The sequence below is a fragment of the Camelus dromedarius genome, chromosome 22 (assembly GCF_036321535.1).
Source record: "Camelus dromedarius isolate mCamDro1 chromosome 22, mCamDro1.pat, whole genome shotgun sequence".
In the NCBI taxonomy this organism is placed as follows: Eukaryota; Metazoa; Chordata; class Mammalia; order Artiodactyla; family Camelidae; genus Camelus; species Camelus dromedarius.
In genome coordinates this window covers 10,132,877-10,141,897 of record NC_087457.1, presented here as the reverse complement: position 1 = coordinate 10,141,897, position 9,021 = coordinate 10,132,877, and the positions used below count along the sequence as shown (strand labels likewise).

General features: G+C 39.2%; 1 pseudogene; it reads left to right on the top strand.

Annotated features, from left to right (window-relative positions):
• Nucleotides 1-525: 525 nt before the first annotated feature.
• Nucleotides 526-680, top strand: LOC135318844 (large ribosomal subunit protein eL39-like; annotated as a pseudogene).
• Nucleotides 681-9,021: the final 8,341 nt, after the last annotated feature.

Genomic DNA, 9,021 nt, shown 5'->3' with positions numbered 1-9,021 from the left:
GCTCACAGTGACTACCAGATAAAAAAATTCCCTTGTTCTTCCCCCAGGCGGAGGGGGAAAGTAACCATTTTGACAAACCTAGAGAATTCTGTTCTTAACAAGGTCTGCCCTTAGGAGAAGCTATTTACCCAGGGCCCAACCTGCTGGGGTTTTATCGGAGTCTAATTGACTGTGGGGAAGGGAAATACCCAACCCCAGCCCCCTCTAGCCATCCTGTCCCCTCCCCGCAAAAGGGGAGGGGAACTGAGGAGCACTGGGGAAGTTCAGAGTCCAGTGGAACAGCCTCGAAAGACTGAGACCTAATCATAAGACTATAGAAAGTTACCCTGCCCCCACACTTTACCCAACATTACTAAAGGCTTGTTTACTGCAACACCTTTTACTCCGCACACCATGTCCACCTTTCAACAAAAAATAACAAGGTGTACTAAAAGGCAAAAAAAAACACAGTTTGAAAAGACTGAACGAGCATCGGATCCACTCTCTTCTCCGCCATCCCATATGCAGTTGAGTTTGGTCCTTGCCATGTCGTTTCACAAGACTTTCAGGATCAAGCAATTCCTGGCCAAGAAATAAAAGCAGAATCATCCCATTCCCCAGTGATTCAAGTGAAAACTGGTAACAAAATCAGGTACAACTCCAAGAGCAGACATTGGAGAAGAACGAAGCTGGGTCTATAAGGAGCTGCACATGAGGTGGCGCCCATATTTATGCTATGTCAAGGTTATTTGTACCTTACCACATCACTTTGAAAACAGTTCTACTGTCTGAATGGCTGGATGTGTTTGGGAACATGACTCTTCTCTTTATGTCAGTGTTTCTGCACTATTGCTTCTGCTCGGTAATAAATACATGAGACCTTTTGTTGGGGGTGAGAAAAAAACCATCAGATCCAAAGTCAGATATGGGAGGAATGTTGGAATTACCAAGACTTTTTTAACAGTATGATTAAAATGGTCAAAACTTTGATGGAAAAAGCAGACGACATTCAAGAATGGTGGATTATGTAAAAAGAGGGATAAAAGTTCTAAGAAAGAACAAAAAAGAAATACAAGAGATCAAAATTACTGTAACAGGAATGCAGTATGCCAGCGATGGGCACATTAGTAGACTAGACATGGCTATGGAAAGAAACTCTACATTTAAGGATATTATAATAGAAATTTCCAAAAATGAAAAACAAAGAGGAAAAAGACTGAAAAAAAAAAAAGAACAGAATATCCAAGAACTCGAGGCAGCTATAAAATGTGCAAGTATGTGCAATGGGATACTAGAAGGAGAAGAAAGAGAGAAAGAAACAGAAACCATATTTGAAGCAATAATGCCTGAGAATTAATGTCAGACACCAAACACAAATCCAGGAAGCCCAGAGAACACCAAGCAGGATAAATGCCCGAAAACTACACATAGGCCCATCATATTCAAACTGTGGCAAATCGAAAATAAAGAAAAAAATCTCGAAAGAAGGAAGAGGATAAAAATCCTTAAGTATAGAAGAACAGAGATAAGAGTTACGCCTGACTTCTCAGGAACCATGCAAGCAAGAAGAGAGTGGAGTGAACTATTAAAGTATCGAAAGAAAAAAAATCCCACCAACCTAGAATAATGTACCTGTGAAATTATCCTTCAAAAGTGAAAGACAAATAAAGACTTTCTCAGATAAAAATTGGGGGAATTTGTTGCCAGTAGACCTGCCTTGCAAGAAATGTTAAAAGAAAGTTCTTAAGATAGAAGGAAATTGATATAGATCAAAAACTCAGATCTAAATAAAGAAGAACATGGAGAAAAGATAAGTGAAGGTAAAATTAAAATGATATTTTTCTTAATCGATCTAGTGGATAACAGTTTGTTCAAAAGAATAATACCAACAATGTATTCGATTATGGATGCTTATATACATGATATAACATTCCTTTGTGAGAAATGAACTCCAGCAGGGAGAGAATCAGTAAGGACCCAGCTGAACTCAAGGACAGTATCAATCAATTGGCTATAAATGACATCTATAGACTGTTTCACCCGACAACAGCATGCTTACACATTCTTCTCAAGTTCACATGAAACATTCAGCAAGATAAACCACATTAACCATAACGTGGCCATAAAACACACCTTCAAAATTTACAAGAACAGAAATCATACAATGTGTACTCTCAGACCACAATGGAATTAAGTCATCAGTAACAGGTAGATGGAAAATCCCCAAAATCTTGGAGATTAAACAACACACTTCTAAATAGCACATGGGTCAAAGAAGAAGTCTCAGAGAAAAGTTTTAAATTTTGAACTAAAGGAAAATAAAAACAAAACATCACAATTTTATGATAGAGTGCACTGGCTCAGAGGGAACTTTGTAGCATTGAATGCATATATTAGAGAAAAAGAAAGATCTAAAACTGATTCTAAAGTTTATAAGAAGAGACAGAAGACCCAAAGAGCCAACTCAATATTGAAGGAGAGGAACAAAGTCAGGCTGACACTACCTTATTTCAAGATTGACAGTAAAACTACAGTAATCAAGACAGTGTGATACTGGCGAAAGAAGCAGCAAACAGATCAAATGGCCTAGAACAGACAGCCCAGAAGTGAAATAAATATGGTCCCCGGATCTTTGACAAAGAAGCAAGGGCATTACAATGAAACAAATGTAGTCTCTTTGACAAATAGAGCTGGGACAATTGGACACTCACATGCAAAAAAAAAAAAAAAAAAAAAACCCTATATACAGACCTCATACTCTCCACAAAAACTGGCAAAATGAATTACAGTCCTCAATGTGTAATACGAAACTATAAGACTCTTAGATGGCCCCATAGGAGAAAACTTAATGACCTCGGGTATGGTGATGACTTTTTAGAGACATCACTGAAGACATGACTGATGAAAGACATAACTGATAAGCTGGATTTCATTAAAAACTTCTGCTCTGTGAAAGACACTGTTAAGAGAATGAGAAGGCAAGCCAAAAACTGAGAGAAAATATTTGCAAAAGACACATTTGATAAACAGCTGTTTGCCAAAATATACAAAAAAAAACCCCTTAAAATTCAACTAAAAGAAAACAAACAACTGGATTTAAAAATGGGCAAAACAGCTGAACAGATACTGCACTAAAGACGATATACAAGTGGCAAGTAAGCATATAAAAAGATGCTCAACATCATATGTCATTGGAGAACTGCAAATGAAGACAACAATGAGATACCACTACACACCTGTTAGAATGGCCAAAATCCAAAGGATACCAAATGCTGGCAAAGATGTGGAGCGATGGGAACTCTCACTGCTGGTGGGAATGCAAAATGCTGTCGCCACTTCAGAAGACAGTTTGGCAGTTTCTTACAAAACTAAACATACTCTTGCCACGTAATCCAACAGTGGAACTCCTTGGTATTTATCCTAATGAAATGAAAACTTACGTCCACATGAAAACCTCCACACGGATGTTTATAGCAGCTTTACTCATAAGTGCCGAAACTTGGAAGCAACCAAGATGTCCTTCAGTAGACGAATGGATAAAGAAACGGTGGCACATCCAGACAATGGAGTATTAGTCAGTGCTAAAAAGAAATGAGCTGTCAAACCATGAAAAGACACGCAGGAAACTTAAATGCATATTACTAAGTGAAAGAAGCCAATCTGAAAAGGCTATAGACTATGATTCCGACTATATGACATTTTGGAAAAGGCAAAAATATAGAGACAGTGAAGAGATCAGTGGTTGCCAGGAGTGAGGAGGAGTCGGGGAATGAATTAGCAGAGCCCCAGAGGATTTTTAGGACAGTGAAACTTTTCTGTATACTACAATGATAAATACATGTCATTTACGTTTATCAAAATCCATACAATGTACAGCACCAAGAGTAAACCTTAATGTGAACTATGGACTGTGGGTGATAATGATGTGTCAACGTAGGTTCATCAGTTGTAACAAATGTACCACTCGTTCAGAGATGTAGGTAGTTGGGGGAGGTTGAGTGTGTGGACGTGGGGTATATAGGCACGCTCTGTAATTTCTGCTTAATTTTGCTGTGGGTCTAAAATTGCTCTTAAAAATAAAGTTTCTTAATTAAAAGAAAAACTATTATCATAGCAGCACTATTTACAATAGCCAAGACATGGGAACAACCTAAATATCCATCCACAGATGACTGGATAAGGAAGTTGTGGTATATTTATACAATGGAATACTACTCAGCCATAAAAAATAATAAAAATAATGCCATTTGCAGCAACATGGGATGCCCCAGAGAATGTCATTCAAAGTGAAGTAAGCCAGAAAGAGAAAGAAAAATACCATATGATATCACTCATATGTGGAATCTAAAAAAAAAGAGATGAACTTATTTATAAAACAGAAACAGACATAGAAACAAACCTATATTTACCAGAGGGGAAGGGGGTGGGAAGAGATAAATTAGGAGTTCGAGATTTGCAGATACTGACTGGTATATATAAAATACAGATAAATATAGAAAAGCTAAAAGTTATCCATTACAGATTTTCATATTAGAAATGAGAAAACCTCCAAAACAGCTTACAGAGTAAGTTATTTTGTTACGTTGGCCAAAGACATGCACACAGTCTTTGAAAGGCTTACAGGACCTTTACAGCTGACAATGTTGAATGCCTATAGGATGAAGGCGGCAAGGAACTCACAGAGTGCCATTTTCCAATGACACAGTAACTTGCTTCATTCAAGTTTTGGCTTTCTGGTTTTTGAAGTGAAAAAAAAAAAAAGTGAATGAAGGGCCACAAATGGCAAAATATCCTTCTTTCTTATGGGTGAGCTGGATTCCATTACTTACATATATGCTGCATCTTCATTATCTCTTTAAGTATTGATGTGCAATTAGGATGCTTCCGAGGCTTGGCAATTATAAATAATGTTGCTGTTAACAGCAGGGGTGTATGTATCTTTTCGAATTAATTCTTATTTTGTGGTTGGCTTTATACAATTGATAACTATGTAAGTTTAAAAAGCTCTAAATGTTCATAGAAACAATAAACAGTACATATATGTAAATTTAAAAATACATGTGCAGTAAAAAAAAAAAAAAGAAATGAGATATTAAGCCACGAAAGACATGGAAGAAACTTAAAAGACATACTACTAAATGAAAGAAGCCAGTCCGAAAAGGCTACAAACTGTGCGATTCCAACCAAATGACGTTCTGGGAAAGGCACAACTACAGAAACAATAAAAAGATGGTGGTTTCCAGAGGTTTGGGGAGAGGGAGGGAGGGATGAACAGATGGAGCGCAAGGGATTTTTAGGGCAATGGAATTACTCTGTATGATACTATAGTGGTGGCTCCATGTCATTATGCATTTGTCAAAACTCATAGAACGTACAACATCAAGAGTGAACCCTAATGTAAACCATGGACTTTGGTTGATAATAATGTGTCCATGTTGGTTTACCGATTGTACCAAATATGCCACATTGATGAGAGATGTTGAGGGTAGGGGAGTGTATATGTGTGGGTGGGGAGGGCTATGTGTGAACTCTGTATTTTCTGCTCAATTCTGCTGTGAATCTGAAACTGCTCTAAAAAAATTAAGTCTATTAATAAAAAATAAAAATAAAATAAAAGGGAAAAAGTTCTGGCTATAGATGTGATAAATGCATTAATGTCTCATCTGCAGAAATTACACTTTTTGCTTTATCAATGGGACAATCTACAGATGTGGTTGGTTTGCTGTTTTACATGTTTTAATCCATGATCAGCCCCAACAAACACTGAAGATCTTCCATGAGAACACCCAGCATCAAACACAAGGCGCTGAATAACTTTTTTTGACAACAAACTTGTTGCTTGGCAAGAAACACGATGTGTTGAGTAACTTTTTGGAGGCTCGTGGTTATCCTGGAACAAGGCTGTTGACATTTGCACGGGTGATACAAAAGCCAAGGTGAGTAAAACTGTTGGCACTTGGCATCAATTGAGGCAGTGGCATTAAAGTGTACCAGCAGCCTTTGCATTCTCCACTGGAAGTTAAAAAATATAACAAAACAGAACAGTTTCACTTAGGAATGCCCTTGATTAAACCTATAACAGATGTTAACCTCTTTAGATCTTGACTCCCTGAATACACGTTGTTTCAGTATTTCTGGGCGACAAAAATGGGGTACACTTGGGCTAGAGACTAATATATGATGGTTGTCTCAAAGAAAATCTCATGAGCTAAACAGCAACTTTTGTCATGGAACACAATTTTTACTTGCAAGAACAGCAGGCATAAATTATGATTATTCAGACTGGGGTATCTGATGAACATTGTGTTAGAAACTAACAAAGTGAGCCCTTTATTTCAAGGAAAACAATTGACTTTTTTTTCTTTCTAGTGATAAAATTGAACTTTCAGAGGAAAATTAGAATACTGTAAAACTTGAATTCACCAACATGAGTTTGACAACTTCCCCATATTTTCCTTACAGGATAGATGATGACACTAATGAATTCTTTTGTATTATTTGAAGTATGTCAACATTTAGAAGATCTGCATAACTCAGTAAACCGATATTTTTCAAATAAAACATGTGTGATGTTACAGAAATTTTCACAAACAAGATATCCCTTCAAAGTGTCACATAGACTGATGGATTTTAGTGTAACAGAGTATGAAGGTTTCATTATGATGATTTCTGATTCCACAATGCAAGTAACCTTTAAATACTATCACTTGTCAAGTTTTGGTGTAGTATCAAAGGGGAATATCCATAATTATCTGGAAAAACGATTAACATACTCCTTCCTTTCCCAACTGTGCATCTGTGTGAGGCTGGGTTTTCTTCATAGATTTCAACACAACACATTACAACAGACTGAAGACAGAAGCAGATATAAGACCTCTCTTTCTTAATTAACTCAGACATTAAAGAGATTTGTAAAACAACTAAATTTTCTTTTGTTTTGGAAAATATAGTTTAAAAAATGTCATTCGTGTTACCATGTAATGGGTTTATTTTTTAAAGACTAAATGCATACCACAAAGGACAGGACATCGGAGATCAAACCAGGGGCTGCCCTGGAGGCCACTTGTGTTACAAGCAGGCAGCAGACGCCGAAAAATTAAATCAAGCAAATGAGATTATGTGCACACAATTTGGAAACGGTAAAGTGCTGTCTAAAATTATTATTAAAAAATTACTGTTTCTCATATAAGCAATCTTTAGTGCCTCATTCATGAAAAGATAAGTTTTAATAGTAATATCTTTGACATCTCAGCCTTTCACTTGAAAAGACCCAAATGTAGAACTCATTGACAGCACCATAGACATTGTGACTTTTATTCATCTTATGATCCTGAGTTACATGCACTGGAATAAAATAATGCATTCTTTAGCTTCTGAGAGTCTGACAACTCAGGCGTCTTTTTCGCTAAATTGGTTTACATTTAAATTAGAGGCTAAATCCAGAGTAAGAAATGCGGCCTTTTGACACCCTCCCCAGGGGTTAGTAACATACCAGCTGCCAGCTAAAAGGAACTTGAGTTTTTTTCAAAACACTAGGCATTTGGCAAAAGCTGTGCTAAGCCGCTCAGTGCTGGGGCTCCCTCTCACCACTCTGTCCCCCCTTTCAAATGCGGAAGCATCACAAAGTGGAGCTGGACAAGACGGTCAGGGAAAGAATGTGGTGGCCTCACAGTCCCTCACAGTCCGTTTCCTCTTAGGACCTCACAGGCGCCACCAGGTCTCCAGGCAACGCCCCGCCCCTCTGATGCTTAGAGGAAGCGACCAGGCTCCCAGGTGTGCCTTCCCTTCCATCAAGGAGGTGATGTGGTAGGAGCCTCCGCGTGGGGCAGGGATGGGGTAAGACACATGAACGCTCAAAATCAGTGGGCGTACTCTGTTCAGAGGGTCTCTTGCTCTTTGGAATCGCGTCTGTGCCCTGGAATTCTGATGTGGGCTTATTCAGGCCCATGGAAACCACCCCGCAGAGTCCTGGCGTGGGTCCTACACTTGTACCAGGAACAGGGCCAGCTCGGGAGCTCCCTGGTGGTCCAAGCCCCAATTCAAATCTCCCTTTTGTTTTCCAAATGGCTTGTATCCCAAGTTCTGGGAAACGAACATAAGCCACGTGAAATGGTAAACGATCATGAGGTCTGTAGGGACCCCACGCTTTGACTCAAGGCCTGGCCTTCGAGACCGACACCCTGAGCTGGGAGTCTGGGTACCTTGGCTCCTTTTGGAGCAGTGGGTCGTGGCTGAGCGGGCTGCGAAGAGGCTTCCCCAAGCGTGGCTTCCTGGCTGGCTGGCTGTGTAGGAATCCTGGGTTTTCTCTTCTTGGTCCTCCGACCTCCTCCCCGACGCCCCATGAGAGCAGTCACCTCCGGGGAGGGCAGGGACCAGACCGTGGAAGGAAAAAAAAGCCACCCCAACTTTATTTGCAATCTTCTGTTTCTTTTATAAAATTAAAGGTCTCTGTAAACCTTTTATGATGAAATATTAACATGGGCTATTTTACGGAGTGATTTAATAACTCCACAGTTTCTTAACTCCTTTAATGTAATACAATACTTCAACTGTTAACAGTGGTGAAATTAATAGTGGATACTTTTTTCTCCTTTTATGTGTTTCTCACATTTTTTCTAATGAGCATATTTTTCTTTTCTGATTGAAAACAATCTTTTAAAACTGTGCTGAGCAGTTTTTTACACAGGCGCTGTGAGAAAGGTGCCATGTGGAGAATTATGTGGACATGAGCCTGTGCTTTATAAGGACATGATGTTGGAGAGTGCAGGCTTCATGGACAAAGTCATAGGGATCAGACTGAAAACATGGAACACATCGAATGAGACTATAGTGTGTTGAACTCTGACCAGGTCAGGATGCATGAAGTGGGGGTACCATTTTCAGCTTGCACTTCACTCAGAAAGTTGGTCCATCATCCCAAAGGAGGTTGTGGTGGCCCCTCTTGTGTTGCAGACGTCCAGGGAGGAACACAGCAAACAGCCCTGCACAGAGCGAGAAGCCATCCCAGGACAGGCAGTGAGAAGCCACATGAGCAGCAGATGG